Raw genomic sequence first — 19,480 nt, 5'->3', positions numbered from 1 at the left:
ATTTGCCTCCTAAACACCATAATTGGACAATTTCCATCCTCTTAGTCATCAACTAATGGCTTTGTTGTTTAAATGATTTAAGGGGGTAAAACATATTCAAACTATAGCACTTTTCCTCTGGTTCCATGAATCTTACGTCCATTTTACACACAACATAGAATCATTCCATCCTTAACAGTTTATAAATTTTGATTCAGGGGCTGACATTATAGCATAGCAGTTAAGCTGCTGCCTGCAGTGCTGGCATCCCATATGGGTGCTGATTGGAGTCTAGCTACTCCACTTCTGATCCAGCTGTCTGCTAATACACCTGGAAAAACAGTGGAGGGTGGTCCAAGGGCTTGGGACCTTGCCACCCACAAGGGAAACCCAGATGAAGTAGCTGGCTCTTGGCTTCAGCCTGGCCCAGCCCTAGTCATTGTGGCCACTGGGGGAGTGAACTAGTGGATGGAAGACCTCTCTCTCTCTACCTCTTTCTCTCTATAACATTGCCATTCAAATATCTTGTTCAAAGATCTCTGAGATGCTTCTGAGACATTTTTTCTATTGCTCTTCCAGTTAGCACACAGCTCTCTTTCACCTGTGCGAATCTCTTTTTCAAGTGGTTCCCCACACCCCTCATCCCTCCACTCTCACTTTCCTGTCTGGAACTTGTTTTTCTTCATTTCTTCTCTAACCAGCCTACAAATAAATCTTTAAAATTTTTTTGACTCAGTCTAGTATTAATTCAGAATTCCGAAGTTTCATCTGAGATTCTAAGTACTTTTATCTGTGAGCCCTTGTAAAATAAAAAACAAGTTGCATACTTCTAAGTTACAATGGCAGGATGTGCACAGGATATAATTTTCCATTCCAAAATGGGGAACAGACAAGCAGAAAAGATTAATCAGACAAGAGCAAGAATAAAACTCAGCAGAGCAAATATTAAACCCTCAAGTTCCATGTCCAGTACCTGTAGAATTCTGTGTCAGGGTCTGGGTTCCCAAGTGATCCAGAAGCCCCGCCCCTACATCGTTACTCATCACAGTCCATGCTTCAGTTCTCATAGGCTGGAATCTCATCCGTGCAGTTCCACGAGGCATTTCCCTGATGGGGAGTCTTGGCAGCAGCTCCAAAACCACATTTCTGCTTGTAATCGCCCTAGAGGTGGTGCTGTACACTGTTTCTAGCCTTGTGATAGGGCTCTGCCTGAGCCACTGTGTTGTCTGAGCCACGCTTTGGAATCCAAGCGGGGGCTTCCATGCCTCTGTGGCTCTGTTGGCCTCTGCCCACATAGCTGCTTTCTGAGTCTGCACATGGATGTCTGCAGCTTTCCCAGGGAGGTACTCTGTCTTCCTGGAGCCTCCATATTAGCTTGATTCCCACAGTTTCATTGTGCACTGCCCCATGAGGAGCTCCATGTGGCACAGTTCTTCCTGGCCTCCCAGGATTTTCCTTGAAATCATAGTGGAAGCTACCATGACCCCTTAACTCTTGCAATCTGAGTGCCTAAAAAGCCAGCATCATGTGGAGGCCGATGCGAAGGCTGGCCACCAGCATGCGCTGCACCAGGGTGCACCCGAACCAAGGTTGCAGCTGCAGAGAGCTTTGCCAGCTGATCACAGAAAATGAATTTGGAGATAGTGCTGGGAAGGTCCAAAGAGAGTGCCCTGCAATTCCATGAAACAGTCATGTCTTTCCAGGCCTGTGGGCCTGTGATAGGATGGGCAGCCTCAGAGATCTCTGAGATGATTTTGAGACATTTTCCCTATTGCTTTTCTGGTTGTACATGGCTCTGTTTGACCTTTGTTAATCTCTTTTGCAAGTGGTTCCCCTAGCCCTCCACCCTTCCACTCTCACTGTCCCATCTGGTACTTGCATTTTCTTCATATCTTCTGGCCTGCGAATGTCCCATCCCCTTCTGTTCTGCTCCTTTTTGTTTGATTCATAGAATAAAAGTTGCAGAGAGTGGCCAATAATGTCCAAGCTTCAGCCTGAATGTTTTGTTTTTGAAATCTCTAACAAATAATCTATTCCATCACTTTAAGTTTGGCCTGCACAGTCTCAGAGTATGAACACAACACAGGCAGGATCTTTGCCAGGATATAATGAAGATGAACTTTAGTCTGGTTCCCAATAAAATCCTCTTTTCCATCTGAAACCTCATACACACAGCCTCTCCTGCCCACATTTCTACCATTCTGGTATTCTGAGCTCTCTTGCAATCTGAGTGCCCTGGTAGTCACACTCGGTGACTACCTGGCTTTGCTTGCCCCATTCTAGGTTTTCTCTGTCCTACTCCTCCAAACCCTTCCAAACTCTTCCCATTAATCCATTCCAAAAGCAAGTCAGCACTTTCAGTTAATAACAGCATGACTAGAAGGTACCAATATTTCTATATTAGTCATCTTTCCATTACTATAACAAGATAGCTGGGCAACCAACTTTATAAAAAGAGAAAGTTTCTTTACAGTTTTAAAGGTCCAAATCCAAGATTGGGCAGCTCCATGGCCTTTATTTATAGTGAGGCGGTAGATGGCAATGGTGGAACATGTAGAGAATGACAAGGTAATCTAGGGAGCGCAGAGAGACTGGGCTCAGTTCAGGCTTTTATTTATTTATTTATTTGAAAGGCAGAGTTACAGAAAGGCAGAGGCAGAGAGAATGAGAGAGCAAGAGTGAGCGAGCGAGCGAGCGAGAGCTTCCAGCCACTGGTTCACTCCCCAGATGGCCACAATGGCCGTAACTGCGCCAATTCAAAGGAAGGAGCCAGGAGCTTCTTCTGGGTCTCCCACATGGGTGCAGGTACCCAAGCACTTGGGCCATCTTCTACTGCTTTCCCAGGCCATAGCAGAGAGCTGGATTGGAAGTGGAACAGCTGGGACTTAAACCAGCACCCATATGGGATGTCAGCACTGCAGGTGGAGGATTAACCTGCTGTGCCACAGAGCTGGCCCCAATTCAGGCCATTATAACAACTTTCTCTTGTGTGAACTACCTTCTGAGGGCATGCCCCCAATAACTGAAGGATCTCCTCTTAAACACCATTACTGGATTCCATTCCTACCATCTTAGTACCATTAGGTTACTACTTGGTGGTTTTAACATCTTGGCAATTGAAGGAACCAAATCACATTCAATCTATAGAAGAGTCTTATTAGTTAAGAATACTAGGTAGGTAATTAGTATGCTCATCCTGATATCATCTGTGAATGTCCAAAAAGAGGAGACCAATAATTTATATGGGTAAAGTTGAGCTTAGGAATGGAATTTTGACTGAAAAAAATATATAAAAGTTTTGGCATTTAAGTAGTATGTTGAGGCTGGTGCTGTGGTGCAGTGGGTTAACGCCCTGGCCTGAAGTGTCAGCATCCCAAATGGGCTCCGGTTCAAGACCCAGCTGCTCCACTTCCAACCCAGCTCTCTGCTATAGCCTGAGAAAGCAGTACAAGATGGCCCAAGTCCTTGGGCCCCTGCACCGGAGTGGGAGACCCGGAAGAAGCTCCTGGCTCCTGGCTTCAGATTGGCACAGCTCCAGCCGTTGTGGCCATTTGGGGAGTGAACCAGCGGATGGAAGACCTCTCTCTCTCCCTCTCTCTCTGCCTCTCCTCTCTCTGTGTAACTCTGACTTTCAAATAAATAAATAAATCTTTTTTAAAAAAAAAATAGCATGTTGAAGCTGGCGCCGCGGCTCACTATGCTAATCCTCTGCCTGCGGTGCCAGCACCCTGGGTTCTAGTCCCAGTCGGGGCGCCGGATTCTGTCCTGGTTGCTCCTCTTCCAGGCCAGCTCTCTGCTGTGGCCCAGGACTTGGGCCCTGTACCTGCATGGGAGACCAGGAGGAAGCACCTGGCTCCTGGCTTCGGATCAGCACAGCGCGCCGGCCGTAGCAGCCATTTGGGGGGTGAACCAACGGAAAAGGAAGACGTTTCTCTCTGTCTCTCCCTCTCTAAGTAGCATGTTAATGTACTGACACAAGACACTTACCCAGATATGTTAAATGACAAGTCTAGGAATGGAGAAGTATTTGATATAGGTAGTCATTTATTGACTACACTCGGTGACTACCTGGAAAAGGTGCAGAAGAGGAGCTAAGAGTAATTTTCAAATCTACTTGGTCAACTGCATACACAGCAATGCCATCCTAATGACCAGCAGCATCAGAGCAGGAATAAGCTTATGGGAGAAAATGCTGAGTTTTAAATACTTGCAGGAAATCCAGGGTGATTTCAAGAAGAGAGGACAAAATAACCATTTGTATCTCAGGAACAAGTTGGAGTTGGAGTTAGTGTTATAGGAGGCACCCATGGGGCATGTGAGACCCTCCATGGAGAGTGGATATACAAGTGAACAAAGAGGCCAACGTGAGAACTTTGAATTATGTTAATATGTAAGAGTAGATCCAATCGGGCCTGTATGTCTTAATAGGTCTACATCCAGACTGATTTCCCTAGTTCAACTGCAGGATTTTGAGGGACAAATAAAGAAGAAAACAAAACAGATTTTAAGAACACTTGGTAATCTGACACAGAAGAGACTCAAAAAATTCAGACCAGAGGACAGAACAGACAGGTACAGAAATTATTTGATGGATCCATTCAGGACAGAAATTAGAAAAGCACGTAACACAAAAAATAAAGTTTTTAAAAAATTATTTGAAAGACAAAGAGACAAATAAAGGCAGTTGGGGGTGGGGCTGGCCTCTGTCGGCTGGTTCACTCCTCAAATGCTCACTATGGGCAAGCCTGGACCAGGCTGAAGCAAGGTGCTGGGGACTCATTCCAGGTGCCCCAGGTTCCAGGATCTAACTACTTGAACCAATATCTGCTACCTACCAGGGTCTACAGTAGCAGGAAACTGTAACTGGGATCCACAACAAGACTCAAACCCATACTCTCCAATTTGGGACAGGAGTTTCCTGTCACCTTAACCATGGACTCAAACACCTACCCTCTCATTATTCATTTTTGATTTGGATGAGAAGCTAGGTTTTGGTGTGCTATGATTTAGATACTAGTTTGGATACTGAATGTCCCCACAAAGACCCATGTGTGAAATGCTTAGTCTCCAAAAATCTTATGTTAAATGTATTAAGACAGGAGACACTTCATCAAATTATGGTGTTTGTAGGTGGGGCCTTCAGGAGGTGACTGGCTTGGATTGGGTCCTTAGGGTGGAGCCCCCATGATAAAATTCTGATGGCATATAAGGGACCATGTAGACATAAGCAGATATGCACATTTCCTGTTGCATGTGATGCTCTGTGCCCCTTGTGGACTCTGCCCAAAATAACATCATCACTGGAGGCCAAGCCAATGGAGCCTGCTCAGTGTTGGATTGTGCCCCTCCAGAACCATGAGCCAAAGCAAATCTTTTCTTAAAGTTAGTTACTCCATTATTTTATTGTAGTGACAAAAAACTAGCACAGAATGCAAAGTGGACTACAATTTCAATAGAGGTGTTAAACTCTTTAGGTTTCCATGGGTCAGGATACTTTACATTTTTTTTTTAGATTTATTTTATTTATTTGAAAGACAGAGTTACAGAAGGAGGTAGAGACAGAGAGAGAAGTCTTCCATCCACTGGTTCACTCCCCAGATGGCTGCAATGGCTGGAGCTGTACTGATCCAAAGCCAGGAGCCAGAAGCTTCTTCTGGTCTGCCACGTGGGTGCAGGGGTCCAAGGAGTTGGGCCATCTCCTACTGTCTTCCCAGGCCATAGTAGAGAGCTGGATCAGAAGAGAAGCCACCGGGACTAGAACTGGCACCCATATGGGATGCCGGCGCTTCAGACCAGGGCTTTAACCTACTGTGCCACAGCGCCAACCCTCAGGATACCTTAAGTTTTAGTAAAGCATTGTGTGGTCCTCCTAAAATGTCTTGTAAAATATATTTTGAGGTGAAATGGTCATACAGGAGTCAGTTGGAAATATATTGTGTTAACTGCTTAGCCTCCATACTCAGTCTATCATACCTTTGGATTCAATTTTCTGAGTCCTCCCTCTGTATAGCTGCTGGCCTCCAAGCAGGAAATGCCTTCTGCTATCTCACGAGTTCTCCTAACAGGGTCATCCTAAAGTTCCCCAGAATCCTTTGTGGATTCAATCCCCACCTGGGCTTCATTTCTTTCTAACACATCACCAGACCCATAAAAGACTTGTCAGCACTGTTCCTGGGGACTCAGGGTCACTTTTTCTTAGATAAGAGGTCAAGCGAAGAAAGTGGAGCGTATTTGTCCCTCTTGAAACTAAGGACAAAAGGGTCAGAGGAAACGCTTTGGCGGCTCCGTTTAGCTATTTTATTTTGTTATGAGAAAGTAGTTTTAAGCCTGCCTCTGCTTCACCCAAATCCCTGTTCAGATATCACAGTCATATCTCCCTGATCCAGCTACTGCCCGCCTGCATTAGCTTCGCCCTCCACTAGTGTCCTGTAGTTGGGAAATGAATCTCTCAGACTCATGCCATTTTGACAGAGAGCTTAAAGGCGGCTCAGCCCAGCGGAGTTGGACGAGGTGTGTGAGGGCACCCCAGGCCTGGCACGCTGCATACAAGCTTGTGCAGCTGAGCTGCCTAATTGGGTTCTTGCTCTTCACAAGCCTCCAAATAGCTGTTCGAGTCCCAGAGTTGGTGGTGGAATTTTTTTTTTTTCATCTAGCTAATAAGATTCTCCAAGTCACCAAAGCCAGAGGGGTTTGAGAAAGAAAGCTTTCTTTGTTAAACAAAGCAAGTTCTAGGGGACTTTCTGTCTTTGAATTTAGGGAAACTGGCCCAATTAAACTGTGAAATGATTGTGCATATTGAGGGATCTTAGTGGAAAAGGCAGCCTCTGACCCTGATGAGCACAGACTAGGAATACTGGTTTTAGTGCAAATCCCTTCTTTGAAAGAGCCGAAGGCTGGGACTTTGTTCCAAAGAATTTAGAGAAATATCGCAGTAGAAAGCAGCCATAGACTCTCCAAAGCATCTAAGAATTTTAAGTGTGTTTGTTTTTCCAGCCTTCTTGCTAAAGGTTTTCTTCTTATATAAACTCAAGAAGTAGATGAGTGGAGTTCAGTGTAACATCCTTTAATGCCCATGTGACGTATTCCATCAAGTGTTAGCAAATACTTCCAAGCCAAGGTAGAGGTCTTGGGACATGGTTTTTATCCAGAATAACATATTCCATGTCAGTTAACAGTAAGCTTAATTTACTGTAAATATGAATGATAAGATTTCCAAAAATTTGTGTAAAATGGAATTAAAAGATAAGTTTATTTTGGTGCAAAATACTTTTGAAATCTATGTGCAGAGGTATCTTCAAAAAGTTCAGAGAAAATGTATAGTATGAAAAAAATATATGTATGAATTTCAAAAGTATTTTGCACCAAAATAAACTTATCCTTTAACTCCATTTTCCATGAATTTTTGAAGTACCCTCATGTATTCATATTCAACATTATAATGTGTCATATACAGACAGCAAACTTATTAGGTAATGATCTTCATTCTATGTGTTACATCAAGGGCCTTTCAAGCCATGGGAGAAGGGGGAAATAATCCTAATGGGAAGTCACATAACTCCAAAACTACTTCAATCCTTTGAGTTTTGAGTATGATTGTGCCTGATTCAATGAGCATGGAAGAGCCAGAGAAGGAAGTTAAAGTTGGGGGAGGACACACCAGTCTGAAGGGGCAGCAGCTGCCTCTACTCCAGTGCAACTTTGCCAGGTAGCAATGCAGGCCATGCGATACCAGTTGTTCAATTACTCAAAAGAAACTGGAATCCAAAACGCATGAGGAATCTTAAATATAAGAATAGGGCAGCATTAATTAAAACCTGTAAATGACCTCTGCTTAACAAATGGGTCTCTGACATCTGGTTTACAGAATTGAGGGCCACAAAAGTTACAAGAAATCCTTGCATATGAAGATCTCAGTTGGCACTAAAAGATCTCTCTTACTGAAACAATGAGATCATGTTGACACATCTTATAGTTTCCTTTTTCTAGTGCAGAGGTTCTCAAAAATGGAGTCATAGAACCAGCAGCATCATAAGGCACCTGGAAATTAGGTAAGATGTAAATCCTTGAGCTTCACTCCAAACAAACTGAATCAGGACATCTAAAGGTGGATCCCAGGAACCTGTGTTTTATCAAGGCCTCAGGTAACACTAATGCAGGATAACCTCTGTTTTAGGATTTCCTCTGTGCAGCCTCAAGACTTCAGTGTTTCTGCTCTTCCAAATGTTTTTAAAAGAGCAGTTACTCACAATTCATTTGAAATATTAGATGATATAAATGAAAGCTTCCTTATGTGAGGTGGAATTGAACAACCTGATTCCTAGTCCATTCAATTTCTTCTCTTTTCCTCCCCTCTAATACTCTAATACCTCCACTGACCCAAGCAGTTTGCTAAAGTACTTGGATAACTGTCAAATCTGTTTCATCCTTTTGTTCCATCATAGTTGAAACACTAAAATAACATATCCTTTTATCTCAGAGGAGACAAATTGAGAACAAGATCTTATGATTTGTCAAGTTAGCAAGAAGGTTGTCAAATATTTAGAAGATACACAAGAAAGGGAGAACCTAAAAATTTACCAAGAAATAAACACTGTGCATGGAGTTGGCCTAGAAGTTAAAAATGCTGGTTAAACTCTGGCAAAAAGATCTCTGTGAGTGAGATCCCAGTGGAAAGAACAGGTTATCAAAGAAGGAGGTACCTTTCTCTGAAGGGAGGAGAGAACCTGCACTTTGACTATGACCTTGTCTAAACAAGATAAGGCTTCCATAGCCTTGGAAACTCATGACTGGAGCATAGGGAGATTACTGATGCCATAGACAGGAGTGTCAATTGGTAAAGTCAACAACAGGAGTCACTGTGCACTTACTCCTCATGTAGGATCTCTGTCCTTAATGTGCTGTGCATTGAGATTTAATGCTATAACGAGTACTCAAACAATATATTTCACTTTGTGTTTCTATGGGGGTGCAAACTGTTGAAATCTTTACTTAATGCATACTAAACTGATCTTCTGTAAAAAAAAAAAAAGAAAAAAAAAAAGAAATTATCAATTCCCAACTTGACTCTCACTGGGATTAAACATGACAATAGGTCTGATCTGATTTCATCATCATTTAAAAAAAATCATCTATTATTTTTCACTTTATGTTTCTGTGTGGGAGCAAACTGTTGAAATCCTTACTTAATGTATACTAAGCTGATCTTCTGTATATTAAGATAATCGAAAATGAATCTTGATGTGAATGGAAGGGGAGAGGGAGTGGGAAAGGGGAGGGGTGTGGGTGGGAGGGACGGTATGTGGGGGAAGCCATTGTAATCCATAAGCTGTACTTTGGAAATTTATATTCATTAAATAAAAGTTAAAAAAAAATACAAAAAAAATAAATAAAAAAAAAAATAAAAATAAAAAATATTTTGTTTGCTTAATTCCAGTGGTGATTTATAAGGCATCTTGATTTTAGGTTTCTACTGATCATTTGAAAATTAATATTTTAAAATTTTTATGTGATATGTACATGTAGAATTTTCTACATTGATACAGGAGTGCTATCCATTGACTTCCTTCTATGAAAGATGTTAAATGTATTATACTTTACCTTTACCTCCTCTCCTCTAACCCCAACCTCAAGCTACATGTCAAGTTTAATAAAAGACAATCTGAACAACAACAACAAAAAAATGCTGGTTAAGGGGCCCATATCCCATATCAGAGTTCCTGGGTCAGCTCCTACCACCAGCTTCCTGCTAATGCAGATCCTGAAAGTAGCAATGATTTCTCAAGTAACTGGGTGCCTACAACCCATATGGGAGACCTGGATTGAGTTTCTGTCTCCCAATTTCAGCCCAGCCCAGCCCCAACTGATGTAGACATCTGGGGAGTGGATCAACAGATGGGAGCTCTTTGTCTGGGTCTCTATATCTCTCTTTTTCTCCTTTCTCAAATAAGTAAACAAACATATAAATAAATTTTTAAAATGAACATTGGCCTCTCTTCCCAGCAAAGCGCTGGGTTTACAATATAACACATGAAGTGATGCCATGCTGAGGGATACAATCTGAAGAGTGGGAGGGAAATATCCTCATTCTATCTTCTCCTAGGACTGTTTATTAGAATCGTGGACATGACATCATCAGTACAGTCTTCTTGGGACACAGCCAAAGTGAGCTGACTTTACCACACTTCCTGCTCTTGCTTTTCATATGTCTCTCATTTAGGGAAATCTTGACGATCAGTATGTTAAGTTATAGTTCTGCTGGAAACCAGGCTCATGTCAGCAAGGGCTAATTAAGTGCTTCAAGACACATTTTCATCACCTATTCTGCTTGCAATCTGAAATGTATGCCATCTTTTTTGAGTATTCCAGTCCTTTATAAATGTTTCTGGAACAAATGAATTCACATTGGACTCTGATTTGAGTAACACATCCTTGCTGGTTGATGCTGTTATCTGTAATAACTGTGGATGGGAGGGGGTTAGTGCACCCTCAGTCCCATTCTAGCTTCTTTCTTGATGAAGTCGTGTTCTAATCCATAATGGGTAGCTTTTTGCGGTGAAATGCATCGCTGCACAAAAGGGGAGGAATGGAGGACAGGGGGGGGGGGGGCTGGCAGCTGTGCTCCAGCTGAGATAACGCGTCTCTCATCTCAGGGCCAGCTCCAATCTGTCTGCCTGGGGCCATGTGTGCAGTCAGTCTTGGGCACAGCACATCAGAGTCACTGAAGGTGCTGTTTGAGTAAATCTAGAATGAGGCCTGAGAAACTATTATTCTTAATCCCCACAAGTGATTCTGATGCCAAGCCAGAGGGAAGAATCATGGCTGTAAATTCATATCTAGATTCTAGGAGAAAGTGAAGAAATCAATCAGTGATGTCTGTCTGGAATGTCAGAAGGCAAAGAAGAGGTGTGGGTCCCCTATATTTTCGAACTTGGCTTTACAGCCTTCTCATTTCCCTGAAAGACACAAACATGTAAGCCTTTACCATTGCTAATCTCTCAGAGAGAGAGAAACCATGCAAAATAGAGGCATGCTAACAGGCAACACAGGGCCACAGAAACCAAACTTCCCTGATCTTTGTATTTCTTAAGAAGTTATGTTTCCCTACAACATATATCCAATGAACCATCAAAAATTATCTCAAATGTCCAAAGTTTCCACTTTCTAAAGAATCAATCAAAAGCAGTTAGACCTAATTGTTTGGAATAAAATACCTTAACGCAAACTTATAGTGTCAAAACTAAGATGGCCCTAAATCAAAAAAGAAACCTATCAAAGAAAAGATTTGATATAAAGAAACTCTCATAGACATAAACTCACATATGTCTTTCATTTCCTAAACTTGTATTTCTCTTCATGAGACTCAGAAAGATGTTATTATTCTTTTAGTCTAAAACAAGCAGATGTGAAGGAACATTGGGGGCATCTAGGTTCCCTACCCTCCTCCCTCAAAATTATAAAGAAAGAAAGTAAGGCCCAGTTTTAATGAATGAATATTCTCATGCATTTCCAAATTTTCCCTCAGAAATCTTCACTTTACCTACTCTTTACACTCACGGAGACTTTGAATATATAAGCTTTCTGTACCCACCAATTATCCCTCATATTCACTTCTTTCACTTTCCAGTTTACATTTCATGGTCTTCCACTATAATCATTCTCTTAACTAATATCCTTAATTTCCATTTGATACTGGACTGTGTCTCCTGAACACTTTCAGAGTTAAACAGAGAAGGAGAGGCAGAGAGGTAGAGAGGTATTCCATCTGCTGGTTCACTCCCAAATTAACCGCAATGGCTGGAACTGTGCCGATCCAAAGCCAGGAGCCAGAAATTTCTTCCAGGTCTTCCACACAGGTGCAGAGGCCCAAGAACTTGGGCCATCTTCTACTGCTTTCCCAGGCCACAGCAGAGAGCTGGATTGGAAGTGCAGCAGCCAGGACTCGAACTGGCACCCATAAGGGATGCCGGCCCTGCAAGTGGCGGCTTTACCCACTATGCCACAGCGCTGACCCCAGTATCTTTCTTTTAAAGATAAATCTTTAAAACTGTTTTACATGTTTTTCTTTTATTTTCATCTACTTGAAATATATATATAGAGAGAGATGAGACATCTACCTGCTGATTCACTCCCCCAAATCTTGCAGCGGCCAGGACTGACCCAGAATGAAGCCAGGAGCCTAGAACGATGAAACCATGAGCCCAGGACTTCATTTGGGCCTCCCACATAGGTTGCAGGAGCCCCAGTCTTGGGTCATTATCTGCTGCCTCCCAGGATGCATGAGCAGAAACCTGGATCAGGAGCAGAAGAGCCCAGACTCAAACTGGCACTCCAGTAAGGATGCATGCATGCATTGAAAGAAGCAGCTTAACCCACTGCATCACAACACCCCACCCCCCAAATCTTTGTAACTGTCCAATTTCTTCCAGCTGAGTTACAATGTCGAGGAAGATAAAATAATGCAACAATACAACACAAATTTATTTACTTATCACCTTACTGTCCTCCGGTTTCTGCCCCACTACTCCAGGAAAATCATTTTTCCTAAGGTCATCAGTGACATTCTGACTGCTAAACAGAAGACTATATTTGTCTTTAGTGATCACATCTGTCTTATTGAAATATTTTCCCCTTGGCTTCTATATTTTTTTCTCACTTCTCTGATCACTCTTTCTCGGTTTCTTTTATGCGATTTTCTCTTCTTGGTCCGTAAGTGGTGTTTTATCCTTAGACTGCCCTTCTCCTTTCTCTACATACCATGCTCATGGATTCAGTACCATCCATGACAGTGGTTTTAAACTGGGGGGGGGGGTGCCATTTTCATTGATGACTTGGAGGATATGCTACTGGACTTTAGTGGCAGACACAAGAGATGCTACTGCACATCCTACATTGCACAGGACACCCCTACAATAAAGCATTATCTTGCCCAAAATGCCAATAGTGCCAAAGTTGAGAATCTCTAGTCTCTCTGATGATGAAACTCAAATATTTCTCTAGAGAGGGGTCCTATGAGAATAGTGTCATCTCTAACTGTCCATAGAGTCTTTCTACATGATACCCCACGGGTACTGCAATGCCAAATGTTTCTCTGAAAACCATCCTCCCTCCTGTGTTGATCTTGAAAAATAGATGGAACCAATATCTACCCACTTGTCCACATCAGAACTCAGAATGCTATCCCTGATTAATTTGTTTCCTCATCATTGAAATGCTCTATTTAATAAAACTCTGCCAATCTACCTCTTTAGTATCTCTTGCATCCATCCACCACTCACCTTGTGTGCTCCTACTTACTTCTACAATTTTCTTGTTACTCAGTAGTCCCTGGACAAACATGTCAGAAACATTTTGTATTTTAATTGTACCAAATACAGTTTTGCTGGTGTGTACCATACTTCTGCTCACCACAAAAGCCTGGCTTATTCTTATATGTTTGTCTACAGCAGTTCGAACTTGACCATGATCTCTTTCCCATGAGTACACATGCCTGCATGCCTGTGTGTGTATGTTGTGGAGAGTGAGGTTCACACTTGAAACTGGATAGATACAATTGATTCTTGCTTTCAAAATTTCAGTGATAATTATTAATTGGTAAACAGCATATTCATACTATCTGAACTGACTACAGAGTGCTAGATAATAACAGAAAAGTTCACAGTATACTTTTAGCTCAAGGAAAGAACACAAACTGTTTACCAGCACCTGAATTTGATCTTCATTTCTTAAATGTCCAACACTGCTTATACTTAGCTTTCTAAGTAGAATCATTCTAAAGCCACCCCATCTTTGCAACTGTGCTTAAGGGTGATATGTGCACACAGTGTTAAGTCTAAGTAATTTATACAGATAAGGAAAGATCCAAAGAAATATAAAAATCTGGAGTGAAAGTCAATCCTCAGCATTACATCCACACTCTTTAGATCTAGGATATTGCAGCATTCTCACCATACAACAACAAACAAATTCTGATGAGTTTAAGCCCCTACTATACTGGTTTGCATGGTTTAAAATAAATCTACTACCATTATAAGGACAGAGAGGATGCAGGAAGTGATATTCCATAAAGTTCGGTTACCTCTTAGGATTTAAGTTTAATTTTCTCATTTTGGAGATATGTGAACATAGTCCTTGGTCATTCTTTGAATTTTTGTGAAATGAAAATCCTTTCATTTTTGTTTAACATACAGGCAAAGAGGCTGGAGCTCTGGCGTTATGAAGTAAAGCCTGTAGTGCTGGCATCCCATGTGGGTGCTGGTTCAAGTTCTGGCTGCTCCACTTCCTATCCAGCTCCTTGCTAAGGTGCCTGGGAAAGCAATGGAAGATGGCCTAAGCACTTTGGTCCCTGCACCCATATGGGAGACCAGGAAGAAGCTCCAGGATCCTGGCTTCAGATTGCCCCAGTCCTGGCCATTGGGGTCATGTGGGGAGTGAAACAGTGGATGGTGGATCTCTCTCTCTCTCTCTCTGTGTCTATCTAACACTGCCTTTCAGATAAATAAATCTTAAAAAAAGGACATAGAGGTAAAATGAAATTCTGGAACATAAAGGAAAGGAAAGTATTTTTCACTGATGTGCTTTCATAACCTGTATGCGGTTACTCTGAAGAAAACCCAATGACTTACTCTCTTGGACTTAATGGATTTTCAGATCCTGAGATCATCTGGTGAAGCTTCTGCTATCTGGTTTGCTGTCAGACTACAGAACAATAACATTTCTATGTCACCAGTAGAAACCAATAGTGAAAAGGAAGCTGTAGAAATCTCTTGGCAGATACCATCCTGCCCTTCCCTTCCCAAAATGTTTCCAGAGTCCACTGGGGTAAGGGAAAAAATGTCAAGAAGAGGACTAGATTTCACTGTAGACTCCTCCTAGGGAATTCTTTTGTCTGTGAGCCATTTCATAATTGAAAGAAAATTATTTATTCAAATAACTTAGTCAATTCATACAGGAGATCAGGTTCTATACAAAGTTTTGAGTACATACCTGAGTAAAAGACTTCAATGGCTAGTTGGGAAAGCAGACATGTAAAAATGATTTGATTTACTATAATAAACAATATATTAAGTGTTAACTTTTATTGAGTTCTTATCACTTACCAAACACTATTCTAAATGCAACTCCATTTAGTTAAATCCATTTAATCTCTGCAATGACCCTATAGAGCAGGTTCTATTACTACCTACCACCATAATGTGTGATGGACTTCTGATGTGTCAGCTTTGTGAAATTATGGTTCCCAGTTATCCATTCAAATCCTAATTAGAGTATTGCCATGGTGGTATTTTGTAAATGTGATTAAAGTCTAACCAGTTCACTTTAAGTAAAGGAGACTGTCTTAGATAGTCTGAGTAGGCATGACATCTGCCCATGCCTCAGAGTTCTAACCCACCTTTCTGACAGCCTCCTCCTGGGGCAGCCAGCCCTCACAATTACATTCCTCTCACTGAATCTCTTAATATATACTAATATCTCCTATTGGCTCTGCGAACCCCAACATAATGCATGAAGAAAGCCAAGGCAATTAAGAAAATTACCCAAGGTAATGAAGCTAAAGCAATGGTAGAAGACAATTAAAATATTTATAGATATATAATTTGCCAGAATTTTGTGAAGAATGAAGTTCACACTTGAACTTGAATAAACACAACTGATGCTTACTGTGCTTGATAGAAAACCCCAGGTGTCTTACAGACATACGAGCTCTAGAGGAAGTGATCCCTAATTTTGATTGAAAGAATTGGTCACCGGCGCCGCGGCTCACTAGGCTAATCCTTCACCTTGTGGCGCCGGCACACCAGGTTCTAGTCCTGGTCGGGGCGCTGGATTCTGTCCCGGTTGCCCCTCTTCCAGGCCAGCTCTCTGCTGTGGCCTGGGAAGGCAGTGGAGGATGGCCCAAGTACTTGGGCCCTGCACCTCATGGGAGACCAGGATAAGTACCTGGCTCCTGCCATCGAATCAGCGCGGTGCGCCAGCTGCAGCGCGCCAGCCGCGGCAGCCATTGGAGGGTGAACCAACGGCAAAGGAAGACCTTTCTCTCTATCTGTCTCTCTCTCTCACTGTCCACTCTGCCTATCAAAAAAAAAAAAAAATTGGTGGTGGAGAAGGAATATTTAAGGTGGAGGAATGACTTGGACAGGATTTTCAAGGATAAGTTGAACTTCACAAGGGCCTTAAAAGTGAAAGGCATGCCAGACAAGGAAGTTACTGTAGGCGCTCGGGGTGATTCAACAGGACATGAAAATATACACAGAGGAATAGGGCATGACATGTCCCCACCTAGAATTTTTCTCCCCAGGCTTCCACCCGTGAAAAGTTAGATTAGATGATCTCTAAAGGTGGCTATAAAGAATAAAGCGACATCACATGTAAATAATCTTGCAAGCTCCCTGGCACAGATACATCCTCGCAGGAAGTCAATGTCCTTTTCCATCACAACAACTCTTCTCTCCCCTATAAAGCTCCCTCCAAGTGTTACAGGCCCTGATTCTGAGGATACGTTAATAAGCATGGCAGAGATCTTATTTTCAACCTTTCTTTCTATAGAATTGAACAGCATGTACTCAACATATCCTAAGAACTGGCCTGAGCATGGGGAGAACAGTGAAGGAAACAGGCAGGATCTCTAATCTCAAATTGTTTCCTGTTGAGTCTTAACAGCATGATTTTAAGAAGACTGTGATAACTGATGTGGAAGAGGAAAATACATGAAGACAAGAGAGCGAGTGGGAAAGGGCACTGATTCATGCTGGGATTGTCAGGAAAGACTTCCTGGAGGAAGACACATATAACATGGAACCTAAAAATTGAGTAGGATGAGCCAAATGATCAGTGTCCTAATTAGGTGGAAGAGCATATGAGTTTTTGGTTTCAGAACACATCTAAAGACCATTGTCATTGTTCATTGATAAAGATGTGGGCAGCTTAAAGAATTCCTAAGTAACTTCATACACACAGCCCCCTTGAAAATTGTCTACAGCTAGGCAAATTGAATGGTCTGCCTTTTGGCTGGCAGTTCTCAGACAATGAGTAGTGCCCAAATATGGAAGCTCCCTCCTGTACATCCATCAGTGAAAATAAACATTGAACTCAAAAGCTTGAACTCAAGTTCATTTCACTACACATTTGCCTTTGCTGCTCCTGAAGCTTGTAGCGTTAACCCACTTAGTGTTTCAACTAGATTACAACTTCTGCCTAGTTGGCTAGCTTCCAATAAAAATTTGATGTCCTGTGGTGTGACAACAATAATTTAGCTTCTGTAGTAAAATGCAAGGTGATAATTAGAGTGGGAGGGGACACTGCAGTGGATTTCCTGTTGCAGTACAGAAATTTTCTAGACATAGTTGATCAATTTTAATCTTGATTTTTGTTCTTCCTTTGTAGGTCTTCTATATTTCTTTGTTATGCAAAATTGTGAGGAAATTGCATTATTTTTTATAAACTAAAGTGGCACTAGAGATTTATGTGAAATCTATCTCTGTAAAGAATCTTGGAACATGATCATGAATAAACAGTCCTGGTAGGACTAAATAGACCAGCCATTTAGAGAAAAGGGCAGAGGAAGTTCATAATCAGATACCTGAGGTTCATTTCAATATGCAACTCAACCCTCAGGAAGAGCTAGAGCAAATTTTCTAGAAAGAGAATTCCAGGGACTTCAGCTTGACAAACTCATCCGAAGAAGTTGGCCTACACCCAACTCCACTCACACCAAGAGAATGGCATTTCCCAGAAGATACTGCCGAGGGGTGCTAAGCCACACTTCTCACTTGGAGAGCTGACAAGAGACAGTTCTTGGAACTTCCAACTGCGTCAGAACATTGCATCAAGGTGGCTGGCTGTGCCAAAGCAAGGACCTTGGCCGTTGCCGTGGCTTACTAGGCTAATCCTCCGCCTGCAGTGCTGGCACACCGGGTTCTAGACCTGGTTGGGGCGCCGGATTCTGTCCCGGTTGCTCCTCTTCCAGTCCAGCTCTCTGCTGTGGCCCGGGAGTGCAATGGAGAATGGCCCAGGTCCTTGGGCCCTGCACCTGCATGGGAGACCAGGAGAAAGCGCCTGGCCCCTGGCTTCGGATCGGTGCAGCATGCCAGCCATAGCAGCCACTTAGGGGGTGAACCAAAAGAAGGAAGACCTTTCTCTCTGTCTCTCTCTCTCTCACTAACTCTGTCAAAAAAAAAAAAAAAAAGGCAAGGACCTTAAGTTATTGGTCTGTAGATGTCATTCCCCAGGGTAACAGTTACTGATGAGCCGGGACTACCTTATATGGGGGCAGGAGCAATGAAAGACATGAACAGAACCACAACAGTAAATCAGCAGGAAAATATGCCTGGAAGCCCCAGAATATCTGTGGGACAAGAGGGAAGCAGGAGCTAGTTCCAAGCAGAGCTATGTAGAACTACAGTAGCATTGGAAAAGGATGTCATGGCATGGACCCAAGAGGACATCAGAGCTGAAAATAAACTGGATGAGAAATGGATTTGTTTGCAAGGAAGGGGCCAGTACCTGCATGCATGGCTTCAGTGCACACTGTGCCCGGGACACTGTGGAGGATGAAGACATTTATGTGCCCACTCTCATGGCAGAAATGGTTGCCACCCCCTCCTGAGACAGAAGTAAGAGCCTGTGCACCAAGGTGCTGAGAAAGGCACGAGAGGAAGAACTACATGCTCGGCTGCATCAGTCTTGGTGGGTTCTCTGGCCATTGTGAGACTGAACTACAGTGAAACAAAACACCAGCAAACACTCTCAACGAGATTTTTCCCAGAATTCAGAGGACATGCCTGATCTGGCCACAGAGAAAATGCTGAAGAAGCTAAGAGGAAAGGGCCTGTGAATAAGATGAGAGAGACAGAGTAAAAGAGAGACAGAGAGAGAGAGGGGGAAGGAGGGAGGGAGGGAAGGAGAGAGGGAGAGAGAGAAAGAGAGAGCGAGCAGGCCTACAGGATCACTCATTTGCATAAACCAGATTACAAGCACAGACTTCTTTGAATATATAAATCTCAGCATCCTTCTGTTCTTGCTTTAATCAGGTTTTTTCTTGTTATAAAGGACAAGGGAAAGTTGACACTTTACATGGAAGAATGAACATTGATTAGGCCAAAAGGTAAATCAATTCAACAGATCTAGAGTTGGGTCTCATAGTAAAATCAATGCAGTAGCAACTGGAAATCAAGCCCTCTAGAGAAACAGAATATTATAAAGAGTCACCCAGCTCTAACAACTTAGAGCTCCAATTATCTAGCAGATGTAAATTATTGTTGTTCCTTGGTATTCTACTGGATCACTTGGAGAGAGAGGGAGAGAGAGAGCGAGCGAGCGCTGGATAAGAAGAGAGAGAGAGAGAGAGCCCACTGGATAAGAGAAGACAATATTCCAAAGATTCTCTTGTGGATACAGCCAGCGCGCACATAGAGAGGAGAAATTTTTTTGGTTTCTCCAAAGATGGAGGAGGAAGAAGAGTAGAAGTGATGAGTAATATTACCAAACTGAGAAAATGCTTAATGTG

This window comes from Oryctolagus cuniculus, chromosome 16, assembly GCF_964237555.1.
Source record: "Oryctolagus cuniculus chromosome 16, mOryCun1.1, whole genome shotgun sequence".
NCBI classification, from domain to species: Eukaryota; Metazoa; Chordata; class Mammalia; order Lagomorpha; family Leporidae; genus Oryctolagus; species Oryctolagus cuniculus.
This window is presented reverse-complemented; position numbering follows the sequence as displayed.